The sequence below is a fragment of the Talpa occidentalis genome, unplaced genomic scaffold (genome assembly GCF_014898055.3).
Source record: "Talpa occidentalis isolate TD23 unplaced genomic scaffold, MPIMG_talOcc4v2.1 talOcc4.13, whole genome shotgun sequence".
NCBI classification, from domain to species: domain Eukaryota; kingdom Metazoa; phylum Chordata; class Mammalia; order Eulipotyphla; family Talpidae; genus Talpa; species Talpa occidentalis.
Window position 1 is genome coordinate 28184498 of NW_023601322.1, and position 16396 is coordinate 28200893.

At 51.9% G+C, this 16396-nt stretch overlaps 1 protein-coding gene across 1 annotated transcript in view; it reads left to right on the forward strand.

The window, feature by feature from the left end:
• Positions 1 to 335: 335 nt before the first annotated feature.
• The window catches only part of CELF4 (CUGBP Elav-like family member 4), a 208173-nt gene continuing 192112 nt past the window's right edge, over positions 336 to 16396 (forward strand). The window contains exons 1-2 of the mRNA XM_054694081.1: positions 336 to 483; positions 597 to 679. The gene's annotated coding sequence lies outside the window, so the exon portion shown is untranslated. The remainder of the gene's footprint in view (positions 484 to 596; positions 680 to 16396) is intronic.

A 16396-nucleotide genomic window follows, 5' to 3' on the forward strand; every position in this document is an offset into this window, starting at 1 on the left:
GCCGGGGACACATGGACAGCCCCATTGGTTTTGTTATGACAGCCAGGCTCGGGGTCTTGCTCGCAGATGGAGCCTTTATGAGGCAGGCTTAGGGGACCCCTGCTTCATCCCTTGGGGGAACAGCAGCTGTACTCCCAAGGGGCCAGAACAAGAACTCGCAGTCAAATGTGACTAGAGGCCCTGGGGTGAGGGGCAGAAGCTGGCCCTCCTGGGGGTTACTGGGCTGGAGCAGAAACACACTGAACAGCACCTAAGAGAAGGGGAGACTGAAACGCAGGAGGAGAGGGCGTGGGCAGGGTGCGCGCTGCATGAGGGCAGACGCCAGAAAGAGACCCGCCAGGAGAGGGGGCCTGAGGGGTGCCGGCTGGGGAGACTTCACCGAGGGAGCAAAACAGAAAAGCAACGGGAGGGACGCTCAGCGGACAGACAGAAAAACCCGCGAGGCAGGAAAGCTTGAGTGGAGATCACAGGAGACACAGAGAGGTGGGGAGAGGGACCAGCAGGGAGGGGCTGGAGACGGCAGGGCGGGCGGATGGGCGCGCTGGCAGGCCGGGGGCGCCCCACTGACCCCTCTCCGCCCTTGCTTCTCTCCCCAGGCTGCGCTTTCCTCACCTACTGCGAGCGTGAGTCAGCGCTGAAGGCCCAGAGCGCGCTGCACGAGCAGAAGACTCTGCCCGGGGTAAGTGGCGCCCGCCGGGGCGCGAACCACGGACGTGCCGACAGGGGGCGACTGCGGGAGGACGGGCTGCGCCGCGGCGGGAGCTGGGGGTCGCCGGCCGGGGCGCGCGGTTCGCCTTCTCTCGGGAGCTCGCGCGCCGCCCTTTGCGCCCCGGATGCCGCGGGGCGCCGAGCCGGGGAGGGGGCTCGTGCTTGGGCTCCCCGCGCAAAGCTCGCCCGGCTGGCAGCGCGCCCCGCCGTCCAGGCCCGACGGGATCCCGGGCGGGGTCCAACTTGGCTATGGCCACGAAGCTCGGGCGCGGCTCCTCCCCTGACCCTCCCCGGCGCCGCGGCGGCTCCGGTCCCTCCTCCGCGCTCTGCCCGCGCGGAGAAGCGGGGTGCTCTGGCACCCAGGAGCCCGGAGTCGCCGCCGTCCACCCTGCGGGGCAACCCGAACACCCGCCGGTCTGGATGTCTGACAAAGGCTGCTTCTGGGGCGGGCTGGGGGGGAGGGGGCGTCTGCGCGCCCCGACTCGGCGCCACGAGTGAGATCACCCTGGTTTATTTAAGGAGCCAGCCCTAGTCTTTGATAAACTATCGCGCCTCAGCCCTGGTTTATAGCTTCTGTGCGGGGGAGAGGAGAATTATTTATGACCCCCCTAACTGGGTGTGATATCAGCCATGGCTATTATCGAGACTAGTTCATCACCATAAAATAAGAAGTGTTCCTCGGGTCAAGGGTCTGTGCGGTCTCTCCTGTGGGTTCAGAGAGATGGGGGGGGGGCGGGGGGGGCGAGATATACGGCTCTCGGAGTATCTAAAGATAAATGGAAGATGTGAGTGTTCGTGCGCATAATTTAAAGAATGTATACATACCTCGTGTTTACGCGTACACAATGGGCACTGCAGGGAAGCACCGTGTTCTCTATGTATGCTCACCCATGTGTACACACGCATGTTTACATTCTTACCAGGCAAACCATATGTAAACACACGTTTCCATTCCTGCCCCGCAGTTGGAAAGGTTAACCAGGTAGAGGGAGAAAACGCGAGCCGGGCTGGAGCAGCCTTCCTTTGCATCAGAGAGCCTTCCTCACCCATTTAGGGGCGGGATGGGCCTTCCTTCCATTAAGACAACCTTTGAATTGTATTTGGGTATTTGTGTTTGCAAAGCACGGGGCTGAGCCATCTTAATAACATACCCTCAAATGCAAATGTATGGAAATCGGCACGGCACAGGTTTTGTGTGGAGCCCAGTTCTGGCACAGTGGCCATTCCCCAGTTGGTTTTTTAGTGGCGCGGCTACATGCACATATATTATAGTAATTACTTTCTGGGTGCCCTCTGTAAGACAGCAGAAATATGCTCCACATCGCCCCATGTTATGTGTGAAGCAGAAAGCCATATTGTACGATAATCAAAGGTTTCTGAGAAAGGTTTGTGTTGATTAATAAAGTGTTTATGGTACTTTGTTTTGGGGGCGATTGTGATAGATATTTTAGAGTCACCCAAATGGAATAGCAAATACCACGTTTGTGATGGGAGGCCCTTCATCAGCTTGAGAGAGATTGCTGGGGAGTTTCATGATGGCTAAAAGCCTGGGAATTAGGTGGAGGAAACGGAAAGAAAAGGGGCAGAGGGAAGCTTAGGATTTTTGAAGGGGAAGAAGCCAGGGACTGAGAGAATTTCAGTATTTGAGTGTGAATTGTTCAGGATCTAACATTAACTTGTGGTTGTTTATTTTACATATAATAGAATAGCTAAATGATGGAGTGTATTAGTTCTTTAATAATTTATAGAAATACTTTGATGTTGCAGTAATTACATTAAAGGTCACATATCAAAGGTAATTTGGTTGAGCAGCTGTGATGGTTTCTCAGAAGCAATCAATACCACTGTCCGTAGTGCTGATTTCACCAAGGGGCCTGCCAGATTAAAGAAGGCTTATTACCAGGCAGAAAGGCCCTGGGGAAATCAGGAGCACATTGGAGCGACGCGCCAGCCCCCCCTTCCACCGATAATTAACACTGCTCCCCATAATCTGTGCTAATCCTTCATACTGGGAGATCCAGTGGCATTTTTCTGAAATCACAAAGACAAGTTGGGCAAGTTTGGGAAAAGGACAAAAAGAAATGTGAATGTATGTTGGGAATAGGCGGGGCAAAGAGAGAGGCCAACAGTGGAGCTAAAATATAGCCTAGAGTTCCCTTGCAGTGCCTGGAACGCCATCCTTTCTTCAAAAGCCTCCTGGCGAGACTCATGGCCTCAAAGACCGCATCACACAATCCTTAGGGCAAGCATAGCCCACGACGGGGAGGGACAGGAAAAAGACAGGATTGTAGCTCAAACTTCCCAGGGTACATTGTCCCTGCCCAAACACACATGGAGACAGATGAAAAAAAAAATGGTCAGATAAAATTATGCTTTAAAGTGGAGTCATTTGGATTCCAGAAAACAGAACCGGTGTTATTACTGCTGGTTGCTTCTCTCCTTTGAGATCAGTGAAAGTGTGCCGCTAGCAAATGCAGGGACAGCACAAAGCAAAATGCTCTTACCCAACCAAATAATAGGAGCTCCCACCAGCTGAGACTGTGCTGGTCGGTGCCTGTTTGGTTGGGGGCCAGAGAGAGACCTCTACTTGTCTGGGGTGACCACACTAGGTGCCCCAGTGAGCACACTCTGTGTCTGACTAAAGAGAATGAAATTGAAAACAGAACCTAGAAAACTGGTAACCTCAGCAATTTAGGCACTTTTCCAGACTTCAAAATCCATTAAAATCAATCCATTAAAATCAGCCCAGCACTTTCTCACCGCGGAGAGAAAGAGGGGAGAAGATAGTGCAGCCAACCCATTCTGTTTCCCAGCAAGTTACAGAACTGACATCCTGTTGCCAGCAAGGAAAACAATCCCATTGTTGTCACCCATGCACACCCACACAACACCAACAGCAACAAAGACAGGACTAGTGGCGCTTCTCTTTCATGTACTTATTTGGGGACTGAGAAGGGAGGTGACATTTTTCCTGAGAGAATTATAAGGTCAGAAACCAGAGCACAGTGTCTGTTTTTACAAATCAGAGGTCAGTGTCCCGGGAAACCAGCCTAACCAAAGGCCCTTGGATGGCTGATGAAGTCATCCCGGACCAATGTCACAAATGGATTATTATTTTTGAGTTTGGCATGATTTTAATAGAATGGGATTACTAAACCATGAAGCCTCATCAGGGTTCTTTTGAGCAGTGTCTTCTGCCAGCATCTAGGCAGAGTAATTTCATTTTTCTAAATTCTCCATCTCTGTCTCTCCCTTGCACTCTTGATCTCACTCTCAGCCCCCTGCCTCTTTCCAACCCACCCCCCTATTCCAAAAGGTTGTCACACTATTAATAAGGCATAGTCAACACACAGCAGTTTTTCAGTCCATCAACAAGTATTTCTTGACGATGTCTGTGCACAGTGCTAAGAGTCCTGGCAGACAGAGATAAGAAAAGTGCTTCTCCCTCTTGGAGTTGTCCAGCCACGTGGAGGACAGAAGTTCACACACACACACACACACACACACACATCATCCTCATCATCCTCATCATCATCATCAATGATGCAATGTAGTATGTTATTATAAAATGGGTAGCATGGGTAATTGCTCAATAATAACAGTGAATACTTATTAAGTGCTTACTATCTGACAGGCATGTTACCTCCATTATCTCATTTTATCTTCACAAAAACCCGATGGGGAGGAGAGTTGATCATCCTACCCACAGGAGGAGAACCACATTCAGAGAGATTAAACAATTCACCCAAGGTCACACACTTTATAAATGACCAGGTAATGACAGCACTGGACCTGCTACCAGCACCCAGGGCATGCACCTCTCTTCTCTAGCACCACCAGTTGCTTTAGGAGTTTGGAAAGGGGACCCAGATGACTCTGGGGTACAGGAGTTAATCAAAGGTTTTGCTCAGGATATGGGCAGGGTGGGATAGGGTTGGGGATAAGACAGTCCTGTCAAATGGGAGCACTAGGCTGGGAACCAGCTTAAAGAGAAGGTACATGAGGGGTGAGGGCTGTGATCTGGGCAGGAGAAGCCCACTCTGGCACCCACATATGCATAGGAGGCCTCTTAGAAGATTTCTTCTCCTTCAAATAGGTCCCTGATACTCAGTCTCAGCTCCTTCACCTTTGGGGCTTTGCAGGGAATTGTCTTCCAGTAAAAGTCCATCTGCTTGCAAGGTTAGGGATGTAGAATCTCAGGGGAGAGTCTTCAATGAGAGAAAACAGGTGGCATGACCGGCACTGGCCAGCACTCTGCTTCCTGGCAGCACAAAGGGCTCCTCAGCAGGACTGGTGAAGGTAGAGAGCTGGGTCCAGTTAGCAGAAGACCTGGAAGCTGTGAGAAGAGGGAATGGCCTGGGCGAGGGGCAGAGAGGGAGCTGGCAGGGGGGAGGGGAGGAGTAGGAGCTGTATCTGCTTGGTAAACATTAAAGTTCCAATTCACTAGTTAAAGATTGGCTTTTGTGCCCTCACTCCACCAACTGAGAATACAAAGCAAACCAACACGCTCCTCTCTGGCTGCCTCCCCCAGCCGCTCCGTTCAGCCTGGTAGACGTGCAACATCGCGGCCATCATGCCGCCCGGCTCAGGCCCCCGGAACTCAGGACGGGTCATTTCCATGGAAATTCAATGTGACTTTCCTTGAGTTTACCAGGAAAGACATTACAGTAGAGAAAGAACTCACTGCATTTGTAGCAGGACGCTCTCAGGATGTCTCTTCCGTCTCTTCTCCCCTGCCCGCTCGCTTTTCCCCTAGCCTCATTTTCTCTCCATTTCTTTCTCTTTTTCTTTCTTTTCCCTTCATGCTTGTTTCCTCCCTTCTGGCCATTTTCCTCTCCCTCTTGTCCCTTCTCACTTTCACACCGTTTTCTTTCATCCTTCTCTCGCGCTGTCCTTTCTCTCGCCTCTCCCCCGTCTCCCCTAATGCCCTCACTCCTGTCCTTCTGCCCGCCCAGCTCTACCCTGGCACCCACGGGAGCGCTGGTGGGACCTCCACCAACTTCTCTAGGCATCCCTGACAGGCCCATCTCCCTCCTGCCCCGCCCTGCCATGGAGGACCCATCTAATTTTATGTACAACTGTGAAGATGAATGATAAGTAGAAAGGATGCAGGCCAGAACAAGATGAATAAATTATAAAGGGCAAATGATGACAAGGCAGGGGTCCCCAGAGACGGCGATATAATAACAGAAACTAAAGACGAATTTATGATGGATGTAGTTAGCATGTACAGAGGCTGGTAATTCTTCGGGGTAGTTTTACAACTTCTAGTGATTGGCGCAATCAAAGCGTTTCATTTTAGAGACGTGACATCTCTCCACTTGTCTGTCCTGTACACACACGGTTGGTTTTTGTCTCTGGACAGCGAGTCCAGGTCCCATTAGCCCCTGCATCTTCTCTCTCAGCTTCCCACCCGGGCCACCTTCTGTGTCTCTACTTCAGATCATGGGGTCACACGCCAGATTCCCACCCACCTTGTTCTGTGCTGTCCTTTTTGCTGAGTGTACTAGTTTGTGGCTGCTTCAGCCAAGTGTCACCGACTTAAACAACAGGGATGTATTGTCTCACAGTTCGGGGGCTAGACATCCAATGTCAAGCTGCCCATAGGGTGGGTTCCCTCTGAGGGCTGTGAGGAGGAATCTGTTCTAGGCTTCTCTGTTCACTTCTGGAGGTCTCAGGTGTTCTTTGGCCTTAGCTTTCATTGTGTGTCTTCATGTCAGGTACAGCTGCCATACTTGTTTGTCTTCACGTTGTCTTCCCTGTGCTGTCTGCCTATGTGTCCAAATTCCCCTTTTGATGAAGACACCAGTCACATGGAATTAGGGCTCACCCTAGTGACCTCATCTCAACTTAACCATCTGCAAAGACCTTATTTCAAATAAGGCCGAATTCCCAAATACCGCAGACTGCCACTGCCATGTCTTTTGGGGTTACACTGTTCCACCCATAGCACTGACAAATGGGCAATCTATGGCTGTTGCATGGAAGGGGGGAATTCTGGGGGCCATAGAGGATCACCTCTGAGAACCATGTGTCCAGTCTAGCTGCACCTGATCCTTGATGCAGACCATGTTCCGAGACAGGGATTGTGGCTGCCTCAGGAAGCCAGGGCCCCTGCTGGGCCCACTGTAAGGAATGAAACACCACGTTTCCAAGAAGAAAGTCAGAAACACTTCCAGCCAGAGATGGAGTAGCCAGCGGCCACCACGCTTCTGTGGTACTGTCTGTCACCTCTTCCTCTTCTCTGCCCACCCTCCTCAGGCCCGCCTCCCACTGCTATCATCAAGTCCTTCACGCCCCTTCCCGCAGAAACTAGTCAAAGTTCTCCTCCTGCCTGGGGCTTTGCCCACACTCCCCATCTCTCCTAGACTGCCTTCCCCTTCCCCTCTCCTCTTTCATAGGTAGATTTACAGAAAAAGTTTTTTCCTTGCACTTAAAAATCATTTTACATGCACTTCACAAAGAGGAGGATTTAACCCAAATAGTTTTGAATGCCTCTATGTAGTAGTAGTTCTAAGTAACGTTTTTAGATTTCGTTATCCCCTTACAGTGAATTCTCAGAATACAACATTTTTTCCAGCTACCCTTCCCCAACAGGGTCCCCTCTTGGGGGATCACAACTTCTCCATGGCCCGCATGAAAGACCTCAGGTCTGGCTGGGACCTGTTCTCAGTAAAACTCCCTAACTGATATCCCTGAGAAACCCAGCGAGCCTCTGTGTCCACAACCATCCCATCTAACTTGAAGGAAATAAACAAGACCATATGGAAAACCAGAAGGAGAGCTTGGACTGAGAGACAGGGGTGCTGGGTCCCAGTTCCAGCCTGCCCCCTGTGACCTTGGGCCAAGTGCTCAGCTGGGAGCACCCCTGGGCCTCAACCTTCTATTAGGCAAAAGGAGGCAATGGGATGATTGCCTCTGGGGTCCCTTCCAGCCCTGACATGCTTGAAAATTCCAAGCATGATAGAGTTGGCATTACTACGTTACTAAAGATGACAGGGAGAGGGGGCACGGTGGGGAGTGTCTCCTGCTCTCCAGGGCCTGACCCCATGTGTGGTAAGTGCAACAAAGCACAGGTTAGAGCTGTCTCTCCTGGTGCAGACCGGGCAGACTACCTCTCCATGACCTCATCCCCTCAACTGAGGGCAGGCCACCCGGCAGGGCTGCATGAAGGACTGGCTCCCCATGTCCACCTCTTGCCCTTCTGCCTCAAGCCTTTCCCCTGTCCTCTGCTCAGATCTCTTAGGGAACCAAGCTGACATTTCACAGCCTTTCCAGCACATGCCCTGTGTTTGGATCACGGTTACTATCACCCCAATAAGTGGCAGCAGTGTTTACAGATAACCTGTCCTGTGTGGAACTGGCTGTGGGAGGTAGGGCATCTGGCGTCAGACAAAAAATGAGTGAGACACAGCCCATTGCTGAAATAGCTTAGTCTGGTTTGGGAGGCAAGTGTGAACACAGGTCAACCTCCAGAAAATACCTGTAGGTGCTAAGAAATGGTAGTGACAGGAAATACCCAGGAGTTCAGATGAGCAAGAGCTTATGATAAGTCCCCGGGAAAACCCCCACCACCACAACAGCCTCCTCCTCCTCCAGTGTCTCACCCCTAACATTCTTCATGGTTTTGCCATTGTGCCAAGATCACAGTGCCATGGAGTACTGACCACCTGGACGCCTTTCAGGTTTCCCCACCCATGAGATCCAGCTGGGGGGCCCACCTGTCTCCTGACTCAAACCCTCCAGTCCCCTGGAGCACCTGCCTTAGCTTATCCCCTTCCCTCAGGTTCTGCTTTTCTCCTTGTCTTTCCTCTGCCTATTCACCCTCAGAGGCCCAAATCCAACCTTACTTTCTCTGTAACATCTCTGTTCCTCCCTTCAAAAGCTTCCATCCCCCCATGGTAGCCAGGTCCTTGGTCCCCAACCCTAATGCTGTCCCTGCCCCAGAGCCTGGAACTGATTGTGCTTGCATGTGCTTGCATGAGTCACGGTGAGACTGTTACAGCGTTAGTTGACCTTTCTCCAGATGCAAGCCGGGGTGTCTCTGTGCCCCTGCTCTGGGTGGATGTGGTTTAGGATTGAGGGGTTACCTCTAAAGAGCACAGCAGGTGTCTGTGTGGCAACATTCCAGAAGGGTGAGTGGTGTGTTCCATCAAAGATGAGCAACTCTGGATGATAATGGCAGAAAGTGACATGGTTATTTATTCTTCAATTATTTATGAAAAATATTTTTGTAAAGAGAAAAAGGCTGGTTCGGGGGCACGAGCTACCCCAGGGTCCCAGTTTATTGTGACTCAAGGGCATGTTTAGTTCAAGGCATTTGAATCTGTTCTTGATGAGACCACCAGGGGGCGCCAGGCAGGTGGCCGCCTCTCCCGGTGGCTGAATGGCCTCCAACCTGGGCTGGGCCTGCTGTGCCCAACTCTGTGCCCAGCACCCAAGAGGCAAAGTGATGCCAAATGCACAACTCCACCCACTTACAACTTACCGGCTATGGGGAGGACACCAGCCAGCTGGATGACTTGGGAGGAGGCACCTGACCTTCCTGGGCCTCTTTCTTAATTATAATGAAAATCTCACGGTGCAAGCCTTCCATATGGAGTGCCGTAAATAATCCAAGTATTATTATGAATGACAAATAGTGATATCTGTGTAGATGACCTCCGGGTCCTTTGCCACAGTAAGATCCGGCGACTCCTAATTCACATGTGAAACAACACGGGACTACAAATCATAAGTTATCACATAGTCAAATGAGTGATGCCAGCTATCCATCCTGTCGTATTTCAGAAGAGGGGATGACGGTGAGCTGGAATGACCAGAAAGGACTGCAGAAGGGGGACAGAATGCAGGAGTGTGTAAGGGAGGGAAGCTGGAGAGGTGGTAAGCAGGGAAGGCTTTAGGGCATCAGGAAGTTCTGTCTTTTCTTCCCGGCATTAGAGATGAGAATGGGGTGAATGTGGTTGGAGGGTGGATAAGGCTCTTGAGAACCTCCAGCCCCTTACAGCCTGCAGGCTCTAATCCTCTCCAGGTGGATGAGTCACCCCTCATCCTGTTCACACTGGGCCACAAGCCCCCACCCCCTCCCTCTCCAGAGAGGTCTCTCTCCCTTTGCCCAAACTTTCGCAGTCTTCCCAGGCATTCAGGGATTAAGCCCAAGCCCCCATCCTCCTCTAGGAAGCTCTCTCAAGCTGCTCTAACCCCCTGGTCTGAGCACACCCATCAGTGCTGACGTCTAAACCCTGGCTGCCGTGCAGATCTGGACCAGCACATTGGCATCACCAGGGTGCTTGTTGGAAATGCAGAATCGTGGGCCCCCCTGCTGACCTTGTAAGTCAAGCTCCTCCGACTGTACCCCTGTATTCTAACGAGATTCCTAGGAGATTCGTGTGTACAAAGTGTTTAATGGCCTAGCTGAGCCTCTAAAAGATATTGCCTTCATTTGAATGCTCAAATGCTCTAGACAAGCATTTGAGTGCAAGTGATTTCTTTAGGTGGTGACCCCAGGAAACGTGAGATGGGGGGACATGCAACAAGGAAAAAAGGGAATCAACAGAGATGTGTTACTGGGCAGACCAGCTCCCACTGAGTGGTGCTTACCCACACAGAGTGGATCACTCCCCAGAGTCACCCAAGGAAGGGGGGTATTTTTTTCACAGATTCCCACCAGCCTCTGCCCAGGGGTCTTGAGTCCCCCCAGCTCTTCTGATTTGCTGCATGAGTGGACCCAGAAAAAAGCCACAAGTAGCAAGTGCTGGTGCTGGACTTTGGATGTCAGGCTGCTCCCCTCAGTGGGAAGAGTGAGGGGCTGTGGGCAGGGCACTGCCTGCACCTGCTGCAGAGCCGCTCTGGCTCCTGGCTGCAAATTCCCAGATAGGAGGGCAGATAATGGAATCCCGTCTCTAAGCACAATGACAACCAGCACATACCAAGTATCCTCACTGCAGGCCCGGCACATCGCAGAGATGATATCACTGCACAGGGGCTCCCCAGTAAGCCTTAGCAGCACTATCTTATGGAAGAGGATGCAGGTGATGGGGCTTGCTCAAGGCCATGTGGCTAGGCAGAGGTCTGGCTGCAGATTCCCTCTCCCTGCACTACATTCTGTGGCACAAGCCCTGCAGAAAACAAGAGCTACAATAGGACTGATGTTATCTTCCTCAGTCCCTGTCACCCCCAAGACAAGCTGCTCCCACAAGGGACTCTGGCATGACTACTAGACCCCAGAGGGACATATGAGGCAGAGTGGTAGCCCTTCAGGTGTCACTGTACTCCAGACCTGCCTGGAATTGAAGAAGTCTTGTTTGGTATGGAAAGCAGAGTCAACTGCCAGTGCCAACTTTGCCCATAGCCTTCCCGTGTATCCTTGGAAGCCGCTTAACCTCTCTGATGTCAGTGTTAAGATTTATTTATTTATGCATACAAGAGCTGGGGCACAGGCCAGAGATGCAGGGAGTGAGAGGATCCACCAGAGACAGAGCGGGGAACAGAACAGGCAGACTGACTGAAACACACTGCGAAGGGGAGCAGTGGGCGAGACAGAGAGGTCTGCTGCACCATGTGGATTTCTCCTTGGCCAGCCAGGGATTGAACTCGTGCTACAGAGGCTGTGGATTGCTTCATAGTGCGGTGCTTAACCCTTTGCGCCACCTGGGAGGCCCTGATGTCAGTTTTAGTGACTGCCTTTTCAGTTAGAAATGTTTGCTGGAGGCCTCCCCGGTGGCGCAGCGGTTGAGCACTGGGTTGCGAAGCAGCCTCTGCAGCGCCGGTTCTATCCTCGGCTGCTGGGTGAGGGTCCCACATGGTGCGCAGACCTTTCCTGCCACCCGCTGCTCCCCTCAGCAGTGTACTTCGGTCCTTCTGCCTGCTTTGCTCCCCGCTCTGGCTCTGGTGAATTCTCTCACCCTCCCGCGCTTCTGACTGTACCCAGTGCTTGTACAAATAAATAAAAATAAATCTTAAAGAACTGTTTGCTGGTAATGGCTTTAACAAATGGAACTTTTGTTTTTTGTACAGCAGAGTCTGGGGTCAGTTGGTGGTTTCACAGCATAACAATGTCAGTGTTAGTGTCAGAGTCTCTTACCTCATGGTGATAAAATGGCTGCCTACCTTCAAGCATCACATCTACCATCAAGCAGAGTAAGTTCAGCTGTATCTGTGCCTTCATCAGGAGTGCAGAACATTCCCCACAGGCCCCTCCCCTGTAGATTTCTGTTTATATTTCCATTGGTGAGAACTGAGTCACATGACCATCCCAGCTGCAAGGGTGGCTGGGAGAGGGACTGTTTCCCAGGAATGAATCACATCACTTCCATAAGCAAAACTGCACTTTGATTAGTGAAGGAGAAGTGGGGATGAATCAGGGGCAGTAGAATCTGCCACACCAGCAGAGATGGGGGAGGTTGCAGAAGAGCAAGCTGGGTGCAATAGCAGCCTCAGCCCCCAAACATGCCTTCAGCAGCAGATCATGACCCGATGCTTCTATGAGGAGGCTGAGCCTGAAAGAATAGTTTTCCAGTGTTCCAGAGACGCCTCAACATAGCCCTGCTAACTCAGCATGTTATTCAACTACTGGCATGGTTTCTAATTCCATGGGATTCAGCGGAGGATGAAGATTCAGCCCTTAGGTACCATTTTTATCATCTCTATCTTCCTTGAACTTGCATCCATCTGTGGCTTAAACGTTGAAGAGTTGAGACCACCAGGCTGGCAGCAGCTGTCCCCAGATCACAGGCTTTCCACGGTGATTCCCCAACTCCCTGTTTTCGCCAACTGTTGCACTGGGGTGCCTGCTTTCTGAAAGCGGTCCTGCCAGTTTTCAGGGCCCGTAACAGTGGTGACAACTTCACCTTTCAGAAGTTTAAGCACAGCCTCTTCTGCCTGTTTTAAGAGTGTGGGGCTAAGCAGGTGGGCTCTGTGCAAAGCCTACCTGGGATTTACCCTCATGGTTAGCTTCAGCTTGACCGGACTGAGAGTAAGGAAGGAGGGGGTCAGAGATCCCCCGGACTTCCTCCTCTGTGACCTAAAGCAGCATGAGGAAGCCCTCCCCCTCCCCAAGGGCATGGGCTGTCCTAAGAGGCAGTGAGTCTCCACTTCAAGCAGAGCCTGAATGGCCTGGGAGGGGGAGAGGGAGGGAATGTAGGTAATTTCTACATTGGAGCGAATCACTTCTAGCAGGTGAGCCAAGAGGCCATGATTTTATCAGCAACACTCCTAGTCTTCAACCTCACCTAAACCCATCTGTCCCAAATCCCGGGTTCCCCTACCTGTATCCAGAGGGAAGCCCTCGTGAGCACTCGGGTGTTCCAACCCCTCCCTTCTCTGAAGACCCTCAGGACTTAGAGACCAGACCCACTGGGTAGGTTCAGGCTCAAAATTCAACAGACCCAGCTCCACCACCACTCTGAGCTGTGTGACTGTGGGCAAGTCACTTTACTTCTCTGTGCTGTTTCCTCATGTGGACGCTGAGATGCCAATGGTGCCTCCTCCAGGGACTGTCCACTCAGAGCTTGATGTCAGGGACTGTCCACGCAGAGCATGATGCCTGCAACGAGCTGAGCACCTGCGTCCACAGCTGCTAATGTTGCCAGGCCTCTCTACCCTCCCAGAGGCACGAGTGACCCTGTCTGGCCCCTTCTGACCCATCCTATCTCTATCTCTGTCTGGAGGACAACTGGGCCAGGGTGCACAGTGGCGAGTCCTCCCAGCTGCAGACCCTAGCAATACTGGCCAGGTGGGGAGTCTGACAAGGCTCAGTGAATGGAAGCCAAGTGTGGTTGTGGTGGGGACATTGCAGGGGCCATGGTCCTGTCCCTGCCAAGGCCTGGCTGTGCTGGAAGAGCGTGGTTCAAGGTCACCACTTCATGACCCCGTGAGGTCTTAGCTAAGTTTCCGTAATGTTTTGCACAATCCTCACATGAGACATACAACCCTGCTTCTCATACCCTCCTTTCAGCCCTCCTAAAAAGGGCAGCACCCCGGAAGCTGGGCAATTAGAGCCCAGAAGATTTAAAACGCTGACCAGTGAGAGCAGAAGCAGAATCATGTCCTGGCACCCACGTGGCTTGAAATGGTCCAGGAGGCACTTCAAGGCAGGGCGACCCAGGGATTCAAAATGAATATGCATTCGGCCTCTCCCAGCAGCCCTGACAGCTGGCATCCAACAGCTGGGACCGCTCAGAGCCCGAGAGAAGGTTTTTAATTCAATTCATAAGTGTTTCCTGAGCACCCACCAGGAGCATGGCCCTGTGCTAGGTGCTACTTGCCAGGTGGAGGCGAGGAGAGGCCAGGCACCCTGCTGCCCCCTGGGGCACTCCCTCCTGCAGAGGAGAAAAGATGTACATGCCAAGCAATTAGAGGACAATGGATTGAGACTTGGGGCTGAAATTTAGAGCCCTGCGCGGTGGTGTACACTGATCACTGGCACGGACCACGCTGGCTGTGTGTGCAGGCGCTGCCCCTGGAGAGTGGGCAGGATTTGGCCGGATGGAGGAAGGCTGGAGACAATGTTCCAAGGAAGTGAGGGTGTCCGCACAAAGGGGGAGCTTGCAAGGCCGTGAAGAAGAGAACCGTGCTCTTGCTGGGGTCCAGGGCACTCAAAAGAGCTTGGGGGTCTGGAGTTGGAGGAGGTTTGGGACTTAAGTGAGGGTGCCCTTGAGCATCCCATGAGCAACTTGGGCCCTCTTTTTTGGTACTTGGGAGCCACTGAAACTTTCTGCATAGGAGAGTTACAGACACCCCCAGGCAATAGGGAGGGCCCGGGCTGGTCCCTGTGGGAGTTCTGGGGCAGACAAGGGGCATCAGGAACAGGAGAGTGGAGACTGGAGAGCCTTCCTGAGCCTCCCACTCAGGCAGCCTCAGTGGGCAGACCTGGCACGCCTGGGGCATGGGCTGGCAGAGGTTACTCACTTGGTTTTGGGAGGTCCTGCTGGAGATGGATTTAGGGGAAACTGGATTCCTCCTGGGACCCTAAGCTGGTGAGGGAAACTTGGCCCTCCTTCGATGCCACCACTGGGAGGAATTCTCCACCTGGAGGAGAGTGCTGAGAGGTCTTCACCTGATGGTGCACTGCGCATGGGCCCTTCTGAGACATTCAGATTTGTAACAAATGTAAAGAAAAGTAGAAGATAGACACTCTTGCAAATGCTCCCCAGGTGATTTCACTCCTCCTCCAGCTCTGGGAACCCCGGATACCCCCAGCCTCTGTCCAGCATCGTTGTCAGGAAACCTTCTTTCCCCTCTCAGGCTGCAGGGCTCCTTGAATGGAGCTCTTCTCTGCCATTATGTCTCCCTCCTGAGGCCAGAGCAGCTTCTAAATTAGAATGGGACGGGACCTGAGTGTCATCTTCCCCCACTCCCACCCCATTTAGCAGGGGAGACTCAGAAGGGGTGCACAGCCCGTGAGGGTCCACAGACACTGCCCACACTCTGCCCAGATGCCACCTTTGGGCCCTTTCTCGCTGGCACACAGCCTTTCTTTAGAAGACTCTGTGACTGAGAACTCTGGTAAATCCACCCTAATTCAGGCGGACACCCGTTTCCATTAGCATCCATATTATGGGGTGTGCTCGGAGCAGTTTTATTACTTTTGAGTAGACAATCCAACAGTGCTTCCAAGTTAATGTCCTGCCAAGCCTGCTTTAATGAACAGATACAAAGCATGTGTAATTAGCACAGGGATGGTGACAGTGAGCTCGGGTAAGCCTCTTGCAAGCACCGCTCTCTTAGGAAGACGACATATTCCTGCAGACAGTCACATTGTCTACACTATTTATCTGCTGATCAAAAGTTTTTGCACCACAGAGTTTGCAAAGACCAACTTCTAAAGTCCAAATTACTTTCTATTTTGACTTGGTGGATTTAGAATTTAGAGACTTCAAATTAACTCTTTAGGTATAGAGTATCGCACTGATGGAAGGAACTTGCAGTGGGGAGAGTCCCTCCAGAAGCCTCTCCTAATGGGGTGAACCCCCAATCTCCAACATACCCCCAGAGCTTCCTTGGGAAGTGTCCTGCATGATGAGACGGCAGAATAAACTAGACCCCACTGACACCTCTCCATCCAGTTAGACCCCCTGGAGCTTTGAATTGTCTTGTGTGCTTTGGACTGCACCCTCTCTGGGGCTAAGGGGCATGTCCTCAAACACTCCTAACCCCCACGAAGTTATGGTGCTAGAGCCCTTTCAGTCAAAGGGGGAAAACCCACTTCTGGCCGCTGCCCACTTCTCGGAAGACAATATTGCTATCTTCTTCTCTTCTTATTAAGCGACTTATCTGGGGGAACTTTATATTTTCTTTTAGGATAAACTAAGCTAATGCGATGTGCTTGTTTTAATTTGCGAGGTTAACTGATCTAATTATCTGCAGCGCTGAGTTAAATCCTTGTGCCTGGGCCGGCTGCAGGTGTGGGCTTTGAATCCTGCCAACAGGAAATCTCTTAAAACGAGCTGATCTAACACAGCGGGTCTGCTGGTATGAGGGATTTTCTAATAATGCATGAATTTATTAACAGCCAAAGATAAATAGAGGATGTATTTACATTAAACAAATTCACAAGGAAGTGTCTGCTGCTTCCCCACCCCACTTCCAACAGACGAATCCCCCAACTGCCATCACTCGGTCTGCACCATCCAGGTCACGTCCAACACAGTCATGAGGGGCTCCATGAGCCTGCAGTAGACATGCCCAC